Source organism: Scyliorhinus canicula, chromosome 1 (assembly GCF_902713615.1).
Source record: "Scyliorhinus canicula chromosome 1, sScyCan1.1, whole genome shotgun sequence".
NCBI classification, from domain to species: Eukaryota; Metazoa; Chordata; class Chondrichthyes; order Carcharhiniformes; family Scyliorhinidae; genus Scyliorhinus; species Scyliorhinus canicula.
Genome location: NC_052146.1, coordinates 267,785,295 through 267,803,165, shown reverse-complemented (window position 1 = coordinate 267,803,165; position 17,871 = coordinate 267,785,295). Strand labels below are relative to the sequence as shown.

Here is a 17,871-nt window from a genome sequence, read left to right as displayed (position 1 = left end):
ACAGACTCCCCGGCGCCAGAGGGAGCCAGGACAAAGGCAGGCCAACGGACACATAGGGCAGCCCAACGATCAGGGAAGAGCTCCAGTATTGGAGAAATCGATAGAAACGATTGGGACATGGTCCAATTAATTGGGACCAAGTCCGGGGTCCGCCCAAAAGGGCGCGAAACCCCTGGGGACTATAAAGTAGAGTCCCCAAGTTCAGTTCGCTCTCTTGGCAGCTCTCAAAGAACTCTTGACCGTGACTCTCAGCAAGGAGAGACCTGCCTAGCAGCTGCACCAACCAAGTAAGTCTCCAGTCAACGCACGCAGGTAGGGGGCCATTAACAGACCCCCCCCCCCCCCACGCGATTCTCTGCGCGAAACTGGCTGAGTTCCCGACAGCGTGGTTCTAACCACCTATTGGCCATCGGGAACGTCGGGTGGTGGCTGCGGACTCAGTCTGTGGCCACCCTGATGGAGGGGCGGGGGGATTGTTCACCGGGTGGGTGTCCCCCATGGATGACCAGGGGAACGATCGGGCATCACTGGCCCACGGGTGTGCGTGATCCTAGGTGGGCCTACATTTTTGGTGCCGCTCCGCGGTCCAGGTCCGCCATGTCCCATGGGGTGGCCATTGCAGGCCGCCGCCGTACGCATGTGCAGACTCCCGACCGGAAGTGTGGGGCCCCGTATCCACAGCCAGAGCTGCAAGAACCACTCCAGGACCCTGCTGCCCCCCTGCAGATGTGAGAATCACTCAGGACTGTCTTAAGGAAAGTCCAGAGTGAAACGCCAGTGTTTTTACATTGACACGGGGACATAGCCCCATTACTGGAGAATCCAGCCCCCTATCTCTGAGAATCTTTTCCAACAATTCCACTATCACTGACGTCAAGCTCACTGGCCTATAATTACCCAGATTATCCTTGCAATCCTTCTTAAATAACGGTGCAACATTGGCTATCCTCCAATCCGCTGGGATCTCACCTGTGGCCAATGAGGACACAAAGATTTCTGTCAGAGCCCCAACGATTTCATCTCTTGTCTCCCTCAGGAATCTGGGATAGATGCCATCTGGCCCTGGGAGTTTATCTACCGTAATGCTTTTTAACAGTCCTAACACTTCCTCCCTCGTACTACCGACCTGTTCTAAAGTGTTTCCACATTCCTCTGAGGCACCACCAATCAATGCTGAGTCAGTGCTGAGACATCTTAAAGGCCATGTATATGAATACAAGTTTTTAAATAAATATAAATTTAGTGTACCCAATTATTTTTTTCCAATTAAGGGGCAATTGAACGTGGCCAATCCACCTAACCTGCACATCTTTTTGGGTTGTGGGGGCGAAACCCACGCAGACACGGGGAGAATGTGCAAACTCCTCACAGACAGTGACCCAGGGCCGGGATTCGAACCCCGGTCCTCAGCGCCGTAGGCAGCAATGCTAACCACTGTGCCACCGTGCTGCCCTGAATACAAGTGTTTTTCTTTCTTTCCAATAGGCAAACAATAGATTTCTATATTTTGGAGATGAATTGACATTTGTATTATCAGCTGGATCATGTGACCCATGCAACTTGCAATTCACTTTTAGTGGACGATGGTCTTTCTTTTCTTCTTTGCTGCATCAACACGCTCCATGGCTTCTCTTTAAGATAAGGCGTAAGAACATAACAAATAGGAGTGGGAGTCGGCCCCTCGAGCCTGCTCGGTCATTCAATACAATCATGTCTGATCTAATCATGGCCTCAACTCCAGTTTTCTGCCTGTCTCCCATAATCATAGAATTCCTACGGTGCAAGATCTAACTCATTTAAACATTCCTAAAAAAAAGTGACTCGAGCATGAAGATCCAGGAAGGAAAAAAAAGGTCCCAAATGATGTGTCCGATTCAGGAGCACGGAACGACTTTTATTTCAGAAAGCTACGCTTAGAGGCCATTCAGCCCATCGAGCCTGCACCGACCCTTCGAAAGACCACCCTACCCAGGTCCCATCCCCCACCCTAGAGGCCATTCAGCCCATCGAGCCTGCACTGATCCTTCGAAAGACCACCCTACCCAGGTCCCATCCCCCACCCTATTCCTGTAACCCAACCCTAAGGGACAATTTAGAGGAGATGTGCGAGGCAAGTTTTATACACAAAGGGCAGTGGGTGCCTGGAGGAGGTGGTGGAAGCAGGGACATTAGTGACATTTAAGGGGCATCTTGACAAATACATGAATAGGACGGCAATAGAGGGATACGGAACCTGGAAGTGTAGAAGATTTTAGTTTAGAAAGGCAGCATGGCGGTGCAGGCGTGGAGGGCTGAAGGGCCTGTTCCTATGCTGTACTTTTCTTTGATCTTTGTTCTTTATAAAAGGGTCAATTCTTTCCACACTTCCTCAGCTCCTTGGCAGCTCCTGCCAAGTGTTCTTTTCTAATCGCAGGAAGAGCAGATATCTTGCTGGCAAATATCAGGCGTCTAATCGGGCCTAACATCTCTCTGCAACATGCTGAATGCCAAAGGGCTCATATGCAATGCAGACCTTTGAGCAGACAGGAAGGATACTCCTTCAGACTGTCTTACCTTACACACTACTGATCTTATCACTCATATGGAAGCATACCACTGATCTTGCATCAGAACCTGCAACATGTATTTTGCAGTATAATAGATCCGAAAATAAAATGATTTTTTTTTTAAATTTAGAGTACCCAATTCATTTATTTTTCAATTAAGGTTCAATTTAGCGTGGCCAATCCGCCTACCCTGCACATCTTTGGGTTGTGGGAGTAAAACCCACGCAGACACGGGGAGAATGTGCAAACTCCACACAGACAGTGACCCAGAGCCGGGATCGAACCTGGGACCTTGGCCCCGTGAGGCAGCAGGGCTAACCCACTGCGCCACCGTGCTGCCCAATAAAATGATTTATGAATTGAAATGTTAAAGGTTGCACTAAAATACTCGGTGCATTTCATTTTGATGCTATCAAATGTTCTCATCTCAAGTTGAAAAGCACCAGTTCCATGCTGTGGTCGCAGCCCATCCCTTCTATCATTACTTACAGTTAATTGTGAAGCGATTGACAGTCTCTACCCTATACTCTTGAACTAGATGTGAACTCAGACCTCCAGCGATTAAAAAGCACTGGCTTACAGTACCATGTGGAGCCTCCATACTTAAATCAAATATCCCAAGGCTAGCTTGGTCACACCATAATCTGGCTTCAATCAACGATAGACAGCAACTGCTGTGCAGGAACCTGACATGCATTTAGTGGCAGCAGAACGAAACATGACAAACAGAGCAGGAAGGTTTATTTTGTCCTTGCTGGGGCAGAGAGCAATATATACAGGCACCAATAACCACAGGTTCACTTTTGGTTTGTGCTATCTACCACTGTGACGTCAATCAGCCCAAATCTTGCAATTTCACAGATAAAGGAGGAAGAACTCCAAGCTGTAATGGTGAGTGAACTCTGGTGACATCACCTTCCTCTGAATAAAAGTGCAAAAAACAGAGGCTAGTAAAAATTGTAAATGCAAATCTACGTTTTAGATTTGAAAATTGACTGCTCAAATTTCATTCCGCACCTTCTTTATTTGCAGCTTTCCTTTTGATCCAGGATTGTTGTTACTGTGGTTGGAGGAAGCAGGGAGGTTTCAGGCCCAGGTTATTTTATCTCCCAAGCCTGATCTTCAATTTACCTCCTGCCTGGAATGAGTAGGAAGAGACCACAGAGTGGGGCGGACAAGGGTCACATGCAGTCTTCCAGGGAAGTATCATTCCCACTCCTCCATGCCCCAGAGAGAAAAATTCTCAGCTACCTGGAGGGTCTCTTCGACATTCCCACCTGCTTCAAATTGGCAGGAATGCGACATAAATCCAGAGGATTGTGGATGCTCCATCACTGAATATATTTCAGGCTGGGGTAGACAGCTTTTTGGTCTCTCGGGGAATCATGGGATATATGGAGCGGGCAGGAATGTGGAATTGAAGCCCATGATTGTATTAAATGTCAGAGCAGGCTCGACAGGCCGTACTCCTGCACCTTTTTCCAGTATGCTTGTGTTTCATAGAATCATAGAATTTACAGTATAGAAGGAGGCCATTCGGCCTAATGAGTCTGCACCAGCCCTTGGAAAGAGCATCCCACTTAAACCCACACCTCCACCGTATCCCCATTATCCCACCTAACCTTTTTGGACACTAAGGGCAATTTTAGCATGGCCAACCCACCTAACCTGCACATCTTTGGGACTGTGGGGACGAAGCCCAGAGCACCCAGAGAAAGCCCACGCAGACACGGGGAGCCGGGGCTCGAACCTGGGACCCCGGAGCTGTAAAGCAACAGTACTAACCACTGTGCTACTGTGCAGCCCATTATTGAGGACAGTTAAGTATCAACCATATTGCTGTGGTTTCAGTAGCTTCTGTACACATTTCCATGTTAAAATGTTCTTGGGGAAGTCAATTGATATCATAACCCCCCCCCCCCCATCCAGCCATCAGCATGAATGAATTTGGCTGCCACCCTAGTCACTAACCCTTCTCCCAAAACAAATGGTATTGAAATCAGAGAACAATGGAGAAGGAATGTGAAACGCAGTCACTCCCCTTTTTTAAAATAAAGTTTCAAATTGCCCAATTCATTTTTTTTCCTGTTAACGGGCAATTTAGCGTGGTCAATCCACCTAGCCTGCACATTTTTGTGTTGTGGGGGTGAGACCCACGCAGACACGGGAGAATGTGCAAACTCCATTTGGGCAGTGACCCAGGGCGGGGATCGAACCCAGATCCTTGGTGCCATGAGGTAGCAGTGCTAACCACTGTGCCACCCTAGCCACTCCCTTTTAACAGCTAACCCACTCCCCTCCCACCCCAGCAGAGAGAGTTGGAATACCCGCCATGTGACCATTCGGTCTACATGAGCAAAAAGGATTCTGCTCCATCAATGAAGGGCTTATGTGTTAAATCAGGGCCCCTTCATAAGAATGAAGGCCTGCTCATGGTAGTTTCCTCAAAGCTTTTGTTTCATTTCAATTATCTGTCTGAGGTTTTTTTTAAAAAGCTGAAGAGAAATGTTTGAGGTTGCGCAGTTGTTTCAAGGCAAATAGTGGAGGTGTGGGGTGACCTTGGCAAGATGTTCATCTTCATCGATGACGTGTGAAGGCTGTGAAGAAGATGTCGTAGTTTCTCCGCTCCGGGAAGGTACTGGATGACGATGGGTACTCTGTCGGTTGTGTCCTGTGTTTGTCTTCTAGCAGGTCGGTGCGGTGCGATGAGTCGAGCGCCATATCCCGTTCGTACGAGGGCATCTTTCAGCGTCTGTAGATGTCTGTTACGCTCCTCCTCGTCTGAGCAGATCCTGTGTATATGGAGGGCTTGTCCATAGGGGATAGCTTCTTTAATGTGTTTAGGGTGGAAGCTGGAGAAGTGGAGCATCGTGAAGTTATCCGCGGGCTTGCGGTAAAGCGAAGTGCTGAGGTGACCGTCCTTGATGGAGACTAGTGTGTCCAAGAATGCAACTGATTTTGGAGAGTAGTCCATGGTGAGTACTTATTGATGTAATCGTGTAGTCGTTTCACTGATTCTTCGCCATGGGTCCAAAGGAAAAAAATGTCATCGTTGTATCTGGTGTATAACGTCAGTTGAAGGTCCTGTGTGGTGAGGAGGTCTTGTTCAAACTTGTGCATGAAGATGTTGGCATATTGAGGTGCGAATTTGGTCCCCATGGCTGTTCTGTGCGTCTGGGTGAAGAACTTGTTGTCGAAGGTGAAGACGTTGTGATCCAGAATGAAACGGATGAGTTGCAGAATTGCGCCTGGGGATTGGCAGTTGTTGGTGTTGAATACTGAGGCTGTTGCAGCAATGCCGTTGTCATGGGGGATGCTGGTGTAGAGTGCCGAGACGTTCATTGTGACGAGAAATGTTTCTGGGTCAACTGGTCCATGGGTGCTGAGTTTCTGTACGACGTCCGCCGTGTCGTGACAGAAACTGGGCGTACCTTGTATGATGGGTTTCAAGATGCTCTCAATGTAGAAAGAGAGGTTCTCACACAGGGTCCCATTGCCTGAAACGATAGGGCGGCCTGATGTGTTGGCCTTTGATGACGATGTTGCGGCTGCTCTTGAGAGCGCGGATGGTGTTGCGTTGTGCTTGGATGACGTTCGGGGCTGTCCTGTGAATGCGACTGATGAATCTGGCATTGACGTGACTCCTGACGACTTGAGCATACATGTCGAGTCCAGGGCAACGGCCTTTTGGAGGGGTCCAATGCGACTCTTTCCTCTCCGGTTGACGCACCACAGATCTCTGAAGATGAGAAGGACAATGCAGAAATATTCCCAGACTGGAAGTGACCATTAGGGTGCAAACTCTGAAATACCAGCACACTGGAAAGACCAGTGTACCAGACAGTCAAACAATTTACATTCAACTAAGTTCCCGAGCTGGCCCTTTCGGGAATTCTTCTGTTCAAATGGATGAAATGATGTCATCCTCACCAGACCTACCTGTCAGGCTCAGTGAGACAGGAGCCGAGAGGTTCCCCGCCCCCCCGCCCCCCCCCTCCCCTCGGCAGGATTGTTGTGGAGTAACTGGGTGCAAAGAGGTAAGTCCCCATTTTAGTGGTAGTAGCTGCCGTAAATGGGAGGTGTAAAGGGCCAATGTACAGGGAGCAGGTAAGTTAAATGGTTTAGGGAATGGAGGGGGGTGTTGTTGGACCAGGTGGTTTGGGGGTGGGGTGGGGGCTGGATGGAGTGGTTTGGGGGGTGGTTGGACCCTGTGGTTTGGGGGTGGGGGGTTTGGACTTGGTGGTTTGAGCTTGGGGGAAGTTCGATCTGGTGGTTTGGACGGTGATGGACACGGTGGTTTATGCGAGGGGGGTGTCGGACCCGGTGATTTGGGATGGGGGGGTGGGAGTTGGACTGGACCCGTTAGTTTGGGATTGTGGAAAGGGAGTTGGACCCAGTAATTTGGGGGTTGGTGTTGGACCGGGTGGTGTGGGGAGGGGGGGGGAGGCATCAGACCCTGTGGTTTGGGCTAGGGGGTGTTGCAGCTAGTGGTTGGGGGAGAGGGGTTGCGACCCGGTGATTTTTTTTAGAAGGGGCACCAGACCGGGTGGTTTGGGGAGGGGGTCAGACCTGGTGGTTTGGATAGGGGTGGACAGGCCAGGCGGTTTGCGGGGGGGGGGATACGTGATGGAGGGAAGCCACTCCAGAAGGAATTCAGTCTGGGAGTGGGGGCACTGGGAGAGAGAGAGAGAGAGGTCATATTGGGGACATGTTGCACTGGTAGGCGGGGTGGGGTCGGCCTGGGGTGGGGGCCGGGCTGTGGAAGGGTCCGGTTGGTCAGAGTGGGTTTGGGCGGGGCCGGGCTGGAAGTTGGGTTGGGGTGGGATCAGGCTGAGAGTTGTTGGGCCGGGGTGGGGTCAGGTTGGGCTAGGGCTTCAGGTTTGGACTAGGCCTGGGGTAGCGGAGGGGGTAGGGGGGTGGGGGGGGGGGGGCGGGGGGGGGGGGGTTGGCAGGGTCGATTCTGCCACGGTGAGGTAGGGTGGGTCAGGTCACATTGGGGGCAGGTTGGGCCGGGTTAGGTCGGGCAGGTGAGAGAGTGGCTCAGGTCGGGTCGGAGAGTGAGTCGCATTGGGAGAGCTCAGGTCGGGTGGGGTGGGGGGGGGGGGGGGGGGGATGTCGTGCTGAGGGGGTGGTGTAGTGGGCCCCCTGATGGGGGTCCTGATTTTGTGTCCATACAAGGCTGGGCCTGGGTGTTTTAAATATTAGATTTTTAAAAATTCGTTCATGGGTTGTGGGTGTCGCTGGCTGGACCAGCAGGTATTACCCATTAATAATAATCTTTATTGTCACAAGTAGGCTTACATTAACACTGCAATGAAGTTACTGTGAAAAGCTCCTAGTCGCCACATTCGGGTACACTGAGGGAGAATTCAGAATATCCAATTCACCTAACAGCGCGCCTTTCAAGACTTGTGGGAGGAAACCGGAGCACCTGGAGGAAACCCACGCAGACACGCGGAGAACGTACAGACTCCACACAGACCGTGACCCAAACCAGGAATCGAACCTGCGCCCCTGGAGCTGTGAAGCAACAGTGCTACCCACTGTGCTACCGTGCTGCCCATTATTGAGGACAGTTAAGATTCAACCATATTGCTGTGGGACTGGAGTCACATGTAGGCTAAGGTGGGCAGGTTTCCTTCCCGAAAGAACATTAGTGAACCAGATGGGTTTTTATGACAAGCGACAATTCCCGTACCAGCCTCCCCGGACAGGCGCCGGAATGTGGCGACTAGGGGCTTTTCACAGTAACTTCATTGAAGCCTACTTGTGACAATAAGAGATTTTCATTTCATTTTCGTTTTCAATGGTTTCATGGTCAGCATTAGACTTTTAATTCCAGATTATTTTTTTGAATTCAAAGCCCATCAACTGCCTTGGCGGGATTCAAATCCAGGTCCCCAGAGCATTACCCTGGGTTTCTGGATTACTGGTCAAGTGACAATGCCACTAAGCCACTGTCTCCCCATATCTAACTCTGCAGTTGGATATTTTTTCTGACTAACTCTTTCAGAGTAACGAGCAGGGTAAAACCAGCAGTGCCCTCCGAAGTTAGCTATTTAAATCACTTCAGTCAGATGGTTCCAGGCCCACTGCAATTTCCAGACGATGTTAGCTATTCTGGCAATTGGCAAGTAAACCCTTACATGGGCACCTCCTGGAGGAAGTCCCAACACATCATTGGGGTACCTCATAAATGCGATGCTGGGAAACCCAGAAGTTATGGGTCATTAATGTAGCCAAAATTCTTCAGTAATACTGCCTATTGCATTTCCCCAACTACCATCAATGTTCATGTTTTTTTTCTGTGCTGCTACCTTATTCTGAACAGTCAAAGACAATCTATTGACCATGAGATAATACCTCTTCATGTGCATCTTGCAGACTGTGCATCTGTGTGCTGGCGTTGACCACAGTGAGTTGCTGTTTCATGATGGACTTTAGCAGTGCATCACTTCATTGTTAAGGTCGACAAAAAACTAGGGAGAACTACTTCAACAAAATGCTGCCTCAAAGAAGCATCTTCAAATCGTGAATGTTCTGCAATGTACCGCAGGAGGGGCGTCTCAGTGCAGGTTTGGGAGGGGGGGAGTGTGATGTTATTGAAATGGAAAAAAAATGCCTGTCTATCAACACGATGGTTTGAGCCTTGAACTTCGAGAAGGCCTTTAGCTTCACTGTCATGTACACTCGTGATATTCCTGCTCACTAATGTCTGGGGTGGCCTCCTCAAATGGTGTCAAGGGCATATAATTCCTGGGACCTCCAGTGAGATCTGGTTTGCTCTCTGATATGTGCCACCTTATCTGCAAGCAGGTAAGTCAACTTGAAGTATTGCTCGGTTAGATAGCGCAGACATTAGTAGATGCAGCTGTCCGTTCTCAAGATCATCTTATCTAAATGATCGAATAAATAGACATGGTTAGTTGGCACGCAAGAATTTCCTGTGTTTAAGGGTGGCCATCGACTGATTTATGCTGCTGCAATTTGGCTGTGGTAAGCATCTGGTGTCCTGTTTCTTAGTGGAAGCACCTCAGAGATAAACCCCTATCAATGATTCTGATGACGCAGCACAAATGATTTACACTTTGTTGCAGGGTGATGCGGAGCAGGTGTTCTGCATTCTAAACTGTACTTGAGATTTACCCTAGCTGTTTTCTTGAGGTCAGCCATCTGTTTCCTCATATCACTCGAGGTTCACTTTGTTCTGCAGACTGTGTTCACTCTGCTATTTTTTTCCAGTCCTATTTGGATAAATGCTCCAGGGGATGGTGTCCTTCCAGCAGACTGCCCTCCTGTTTCTTCTTGTTGAATCAGGCTTCCTGTATTTGTTCTTTACAACTCCCCTTGCCAACATTGGATGCCTGGATTTTACAGAAGTGTCATGGAGTAAACTCCAGGCATCCGCATCCGTGCACAAACATTGAGTTTAAATACCGGCCTGAAAGATATAACACCGATTAGTCTTGTCATCCTAAAATCGGCCAACATTTCAACAGATTGAAGATGGAGTAAAAACCATCATGACTCCCCAGAATTTAAGGTACCATTCCCCACCGTGGGCAGCACAGTAGCACAAGTGGATAGCACTGTGGCTTCACAGCGCCAGGGTCCCAGGTTTGATTCCCCGCTGGGCCACTGTCTGTGCGGAGTCTGCACGTTCTCCCCGTGACTGCGTGGGTTTCCTCCGGGAGCTCCGGTTTCCTCCTACAGTCCAAACATGTGCAGGTTAGGTGGATTGGCCATGATAAATTGCCCTTAGTGACCAAAAAGGTTAGGAGGGGTTATTGGGTTACGGGGATAGGGTGGAAGTGAGGGTTTAAGTGGGTCGGTGCAGACTCGATGGGCCGAATGGCCTCCTTCTGTATGTTCAATATCAATGTACTATCTGCTTCACAAAGCCAAAGGCAGAAGACCACTTTTACAGCTAGAGTCTGCCATGCATGACGTTGTACTGCAAGGTTTGAGTTCTCCAGTGTATATTGATTATGCTTTCCTCTTGTTGACAATCATGACACCTATGACTCCCTTCCAGTATACTACAGGTTGCAATTATGAATGGAACCCATGTCCCTCCAACATAAACGTAAAAAGAAGCTTCCTGTCATCTACTGTTCTGTTCATAAAAATGGTGTGTCTGCGGGAACAGTGAGTTATAATTAGTGTGTTGAGAAGCTATTATTTGGGGCCAGCGTGGTGGCACAGTGGTGAGCACTGCTGCTTCACATGTGCCAGGGACCCGGGTTCAATTCCAACTTTGGGTGGCTGTCTGTGCGGAGTTTGCACTTCCTCTCCTTGTCTGCGTGGGTTCCTCCAGGTGCTCTGGTTGTTCTCCATCAGCCCAAAGATGTTCAGGTTAGGTAAAAAAAGCCATGCTAAATTGCCCCTTAATGTCCCAAAGGTTAGGTGGGGTCACTGGGTTACGGGGATAGGGCCGGGGCATGGACCTAGGTCAGGTTCTCCTTCCAAGGGTCAGTGCAGACTCAATGGGCCAAATAGCATCCTTCTGGACTGTAGAGATACTATGATTCTATGATTTTAAAAATGACTTTTGAATTTATTGGCTGGAAACTCATAATTGATTTTTTTAAAACTTAAAGCACATTCCGGTGACTTGAGATCAGTCGTCTAGATTTCAAGACTATTGAAATGGAGACAAGCTGTTTGCAAAGCTACATCAAGAATAATTGCTTTGAAAGCGATGAGTGGGGGCTATCTCCTATCCCATTAGCAAAGTGGCCAATCAACTGGGTGTGGACGAACAATTAGACATAACCACTCAGACAATGGGACCATGGATGAGAGAGGAGTGCTATGCCGTGATCTAGTCAAGTAACAATTAGAATAGACCCATATTTGGGTCAGTGGGCAGACGGGGAGAGACACTCATGTGACAAGTTGACCCTTTGTGCATTTTAAGCAACTATTTTCTTTGCAGAATGGGACAAGAACCTGAGATGCTGAAAGAACAAGACCCTGTGTGGGTTCATTCCTTCGCTCTCTCTCGTGCTCGCCATTCAACGTGCGAGTTTTGAACACTGTCTTGGTGCCGCACCAACCGGCCCCGAAGAGCCTCCGCATGTTGGTGCATGCGCGGGGGCGCCAGCGTGTTCTGGCGTCATCCCAGCGCATGCGCAGGGGGGGTTCGTCTCCGCACTGGCCATGGCGGAGGTCCACAGCAGCCGGTGCGGAGGGAAAGAGTGCCCCCATGGCACAGGCCCGCCTGCGGAACGGTGGGCCCCGATCGTGGGCCAGGCCACCGTGGGGCCACCCCCTGGGGCGAGATCCCCCCCCCCCGAGGACACTGGGGGCCGCCTGCAGAGCCAGGTCCCGCCGGTAAGTACCAGGTCTAATTCACGCCGGTGGGACCGGCCAAAATTGGGTGGCCGCTCGCCCCATCGCGGGCCGGAGAATCGCCGGGGAAGCCACTGCCAGCGGCCCTCGACCGGCACGGCGCGATTCCCGCCCCCACCAAAACCCTGGAGCCGGAGAATTCAGTAGCCGGCGGGGGTGGGATTCACACAGCCCCCGGCGATTCTCCGGCTCGGCGGGGGGACGGAGAACCCCACCTTGTGTGTGAAATTTCAGTGTGTGTGTGTGAGTGTGTGGGTGAGAGTGTGTGGGTGAAAGTGTGTGGGTGAGAGAATGTGAGTAAGTGTGTGTGTGTGTGTGCGCGAGTGGGTGTGAGAATGTGCGGGTGTGTGTGAGTGTGTGTGTGTGTTTGTGTGTGAGAGTGTGTGGACAGGATTCTCTACCCCACCGTGCCACATTTCTGCCCCTACCAGCCAGCAGGATTCTCCGTTACGCCGGCCGGTCAATGGGGTTTGCCATTGTGGGGCAGCCCCTCGCCGTCGGGAAACCCCTGGGCACCGGCAAAACGGAGAATCCCACCGGTGGAGAATCCCGTCCTCTGTGTGTGAGTGTGTGTGAGAGTGTGTGTTTGTGTATGAATGGGCGTGTGATTGTGTAGGTGTGTGTGTGTGAGTGTGTGTGAGAGTGTGTGTTTGTGTATGAATGGGCGTTTGAGTGTGTGGGTGTGTGTGTGTGTGTCTGTGTGAGGCTGTGGGTGTGAATGTGTGTGTGCGAGTGTGTGTGAGTGTATGTGTGAGTGTGTGTGTGTGAGTGAGTGTGTGAGAGTGAGTGTGAGAGTGTGTGGGCGGAATTCTCCGCTCCCGGGAAAAATCGGGAGGGCTGTCGTGAACTCGGCCGAGTTTCACATCTTCTTCCCTCCCGGCGGGGCTAGGAGCGGCGCTCCATAACTCTCGGCCGCCGGGCGACTCGCCGAGAGTGATGCGACGGCGGCGCCTATGTGACATCAGCCGCGCATGTGCAGGTTGGCCGGCTCCAACCCACGCATGCGCGGCTGACGTCACGACGACTGACAGCTTGAACCCGCGCATGCACGGTGGCCGTCTTTCCCCTCAGCCGCCCCGCAAGACGTGGTGGCTTGATAATGCGGGGCGGAGGAGGGGAAATAGTGCGTCTGATTGAGACGCCGACCCGATGATCGGTGGGCACCGATCGCGGGCCTGTCCCCTACCAAGCACAGCCGTGGTGCTCATTCCCCACCAGGCCCCCTGCAATCCCCAAAACGGGCATCTCACGGTGATTTCACGACGGCAGCGACCAGGTGTAGTTGCCGCCGTCGTGAAACGGTCGCGAACGGCAGGCCGCTCGGCCCATCCGGGTCGGAGAATCGCCAGTCGCCGTGAAAAATGGTGAGCGCCGATTCTTCCGAGCGGGGGGTGGGAGAATCACGGGGGGCACCAGGGGGTCGTGAATTTAGTTGGGGGGCCCTCCCGCGATTCTCCCACCCGGTGTGGGGAGCGGAGAATCGTGCCCTGTGTGTGAGAGCATGTGTGCGAGAGTGTGTGTGTGTGAGTGAGTGTGTAAGTGTGAGTGTTTGTGTGAGAGTGAGTGTGAGAGTGTGTGTGTGTGAGATTGTTTGTGTGAGAGTGTGTGTGAGGGTGAGTGTGAGAATGAGTGTGTGCATGAGAGCGTGTGTGTGTGTGAGAATGTGCGTGTGAGAGTGTGTATGCGTGAGTGTGTGTGTGAGTGAGTGTGAGAGTGTGTATGTGAGAGTGTGTGTGTGAGTGTGTGTGAGGGTGAGTGTGAGAGTGAATGTGTGTGAGAGTGAGTGTGTGTGTGTGAGAGTGTATGTGAGGGTGAGTGTGAGAGTGAGTGTGTGTGTGAGTGTGTTTGTGAGAGTGTATGTGAGGGTGAGTGTGAGAGCGTGTGTGTGTGTGAGAGTGTGTGTGTGTGAGAGTGCATGTGAGTGTGAGAGTGAGTGTGTGTGAGTGTGTTTGTGAGAGTGTGTGTGAGGGTGAGTGTGAGAGTGTGTCTGTGTGTGAGTGAGTGTGTGTGAGAGTGAGTGGGCGCGATTCTCCGCTATCTACTCTGGGTGGGAGAATCGCAGGAGGGCCCCCCGACTAATTTCATGACCCCCTGGCACCCCCCGTGATTCCCCCACCCCCCGCTCGGAAGAATCGCTGCTCGCCGTTTTTCACGGCGACCGGCGATTCTCCGACCCGGATGGGCCAAGCGGCCTGCCGTTCGCGACCGCTTCACGACGGCGGCAACCACATCTGGTCGCTGCCGTCGTGAAATAGCCGTGAGATTCCCGTTTTGGGGCTTGTAGGGGGACTGTGCTTGGGAGGGGACATGCCCGCGATCGGTGCCCACCGATCGTCTGGCCGGCGTCTCAATCGGACGCACTATTTTCCCTCCGCCGCCCCGCAAGATCAAGCCGCCACGTCTTACGGGGCGGCTGAGGGGAAAGATGACCACTGCGCATGCGCAGGTTCGAGCTGTCAGCCGTCGTGACGTCAGCCACGCAAGCGCGGGTTGGAGCCAGCTAACCTGCGCATGCGCGGCTGACGTCACATAGGCGCTGCCGTCGCGTCATTGTAGGCGCGCCTTGACGCCCGGCGGTGGAGAATAACGGAGCGCCGCTCCTAGCCCCCCGGGTGGGGGTGAATTCGGTGAGAGGAGCGGGCTCCGAGTCTGTCGTGAAACTCGGACAAGTTCACGACGGCCTTCACGATTTTTCCCGGGAGCGGAGAATCGCGCCCAGTGTGTGTGTGAGTGTGTGTGAGAGTGAGTGTGTGTGAGGATGAGTGTGAGAGTGAGTGCGTGTGTGAGTGTGTGTGTGAGAGTGAGTGCATGTGTGAGTGTGTGTGTGAGTGTGTGGTGAGTTTGTTAAAAATTATCCTCTCTTTTTAAAAGCTCAAACATCCCATGTGACCATGTCTGTTATGGTCACAGAACATAAACAGTTAAATGGAATTGGCAATTATCTCAGCTTTTTAAAAACCGTCGCAGTCAAACTGAGAAGGAAAAGAGGGAAGTCATTCCAGCTAATCAACCCCTCCTCATCTGATCGTCACAGGTGTGATGCCACTTTTTCGAGACATTGGGTGGGGTTTTCCTGACCCGCTGAAGACGATCACCGGCCCCCTCCCTCCAACAGCTATGGTCTCCCCGGCGGCGGGACAGACGAGACGTACAAAACGCCACAGGCAGCTCATCACCACCTTCTCAACGGTAACTAGGGATGGGCAATAAATGCTGGTTTAGCCGAGGTTGCCCATATCCCTTGAATTAATAAAATAAAACAGGGGCATCTCATTCAGTCCAGGCATTGTGCCCATTTTCCCTCACAGCCTGCCCAATATCCTGACAGCCCAAGGATCACACACAGCTGACAACATGACAACCACATCACAGCACATAAATCCAAGGTTTTGCAAATGCTTAAACCTTTTTCTGAAACTCTTAAATCAATTTGTATAACTGGGCGACAAAACCATTGCTGCTGATATGGAATGATTTTCTTTCAGAAAATAGAAACTAATTGATGAAATATTTGAACAACTTGTCGATTTAAACAAATAATTGTAACAATTTTGTGAATCTGTGGTTCATTTTAGCTACATTGGAAAATATATTTCATGAACCATGACATCCCCCTTTCTCTTGATGCTTCTATGAAAATGTTCCAAACAAACATTTTGCCCCTGCAAGTGAATCGTTTTATGTGGAAAATGTCTGAAATGTAAAGAGTTGTTCTCACATCTTTCAGCATTGATGTTTGTCAAATAAATTTAGATTGCCCACCGGTTTCCCAGAAAATATTCTCCCTTAGCTTCCTCGGAATGGCAGTCAGTGGGGATTGCTGCTACATACTGACTTACTCCCGCTTAAATTGCAAAGGGACTGTCTCACCCAACCTTCCTGACTCAGGCCGGGTGAGGCTGAAGAAGCAAAACCCGTCCATGGCTCCAACGGTTCAGTGTCAAAGGAGAGGAGTGAAGGAGAACACGCCCCATTTTCATGGCTCCAGCTGCCATGGAGCGGGTGAGTTTAAAGATCCATTGAAAGGGAGAAGGTAAGTTTATTAAGTAAGTGAATGGAATGTGGGGGGTGGGGGTTGGGGTTTCGGACATTGGTGGGGGGGGGGGCATGGTGTGGGGGAAGGAATTTATGGACATTAGGGTAGGGGGTTCCAGACATATAGGGAGGGAGTTCGGGCAAAGGCAACGGGTTCTGGGCATCAGAGGGGGTAGTTAGACATCGTGGGGGTGTGGACAGGGTGGGGTGCGAAGTTGCTTGGGTCAGGGGTGGGGAGATGGGGAATGTGGGGAATCCCATGGGTTGTGTAGTTGGGGTGTTTGGGGCGGAACCCTCGGGGGGGGGGGGGGGGGCCGTGTACAGAGCTCAGTCTGTGTCTTTAAAATATTAGCTTTGATATCAGAAGTATTTTTTCCCTTCTAACTCTTTCAGAGAAACTATGAGTGTAAAACTGACAGAACCATCTGAAGTTAACAATGTAAATCACTCTGTCTGATAGTTCCCAGCACAGTGCAATTATCCAGAGGAAGTTAGTGCTTCTGGACAATTGCTGGGTAAACCCTGGCATGGGAGCCTCCGAGAGGCATCCCCAGCGCATTTCTGGGGTACCCACCAAATGCGACACTGGGGAGGCAGGCAACTATAGCCCAATATTGTAAATCATGTGCAACTATCTTCTTTTGAGGCACTCCCTCGTGATGGAGGATGACATTCTTCCATTCCGGTTTGATGAGTTCTGAGGTGGCCGATAATTCCAATACACGATCTGCACGGTCTGCCACATGTGGGTCAGGTGGTGCTTGAATGGTTGGGTCGTTGGGTTGTTTGGCGGTTCGTGCGTTCCCTTCGCCTTTTTGACTTTACTTCTGTACGGTCCCCACAAAGTCTCTCCAGTACTACAATGGGTAGCACTGTTGCTTCACAGTGGCAGGGTTCCAGGTTCGATTACTGGCTTGGGTCACTCTCTGTGCGGAGTCTGCACGTTCTCCCCATGTCTGTGTGGGTTTCCTCCGAGTGCTCCGGTTTTCTCCCACAAGTCCCGAAAGACGTGCTGTTAGGTAACTTGGCCATTCTGAATTCTCCCTCTGTGTACCCGAACAGGCGCCGGAATGTGGCGACTAGGGGCTTTTCACAGTAACTTCATTGCAGTAAGCCTACTTATGACAATAAAGATTGTTATTATTATTATGTGTTTGGTGCCTTCCCGAATAATTTTGGATGGTTGCAAGCCAGGGTCTCCCATGTGTTGGTGGGGATGTTGGATCTCTTCGGGATGCTCTGAGGATGTCTAAAGTATCTTCCTCGGAATCTCCTGACGATGCATACGTAACTCTACAAATGATGTGGTCAATTGAGGTAACTTCACAATCGCACATTTACAAATGTCATTCTTTTTCTTTATTCTTTATTCGGGATGTGGGTGTTGCTGACCAGCATTTATTGCTCATCCCTGATGGACATTTAAGAGTCAACCACATTGCTGTGGATCTGGAGTCACATGTAGGCCAGACTGGGTAAGAATGGCAGATTTCCTTCCCTAAAGGACATTAATAAACCAGATGGGTTTTTACAACAATCGGCAATGGTTTCATGGTCGTCGTTAGACTTTTAATTCCAGATTTTTATTAAATTCAAATTCCACCATCTGCCCTGGTGGGATTCGAACCCATGTCCCCAAAGCAGTACCCCGAGTCTCTGGATTACGAGTCCAGTGACAATACCACTACGCCACTGGCCCGCCACTTTGCTGCTTTCAGATTTATGAACCTGGAGTTATTTCCTTTCTACTTTAATACTTTTTCAGTTTCCACCCTCCACCTGTGTCAACAGCTCCAGTGTATGTATTTTTGACGTGGAACTCATTTCAATATTTACTTGAATGTTTGCACTCTCAGAAATCTGCAGGATAATTAAACAACTGGGTCAAATTTGGTGACAAGTGGTACAACTGTACTATTTAGGGACTTGTACTTGT

General features: G+C 50.6%; 1 long non-coding RNA gene across 1 annotated transcript in view; it reads left to right on the top strand.

Moving 5' to 3' along the window:
- Nucleotides 1-15,836: 15,836 nt before the first annotated feature.
- The window catches only part of LOC119978056, a 54,105-nt gene continuing 52,070 nt past the window's right edge, over nucleotides 15,837-17,871 (top strand). The window contains exon 1 of the long non-coding RNA XR_005463361.1: nucleotides 15,837-15,933. This is a non-coding gene — a long non-coding RNA (uncharacterized LOC119978056). The remainder of the gene's footprint in view (nucleotides 15,934-17,871) is intronic.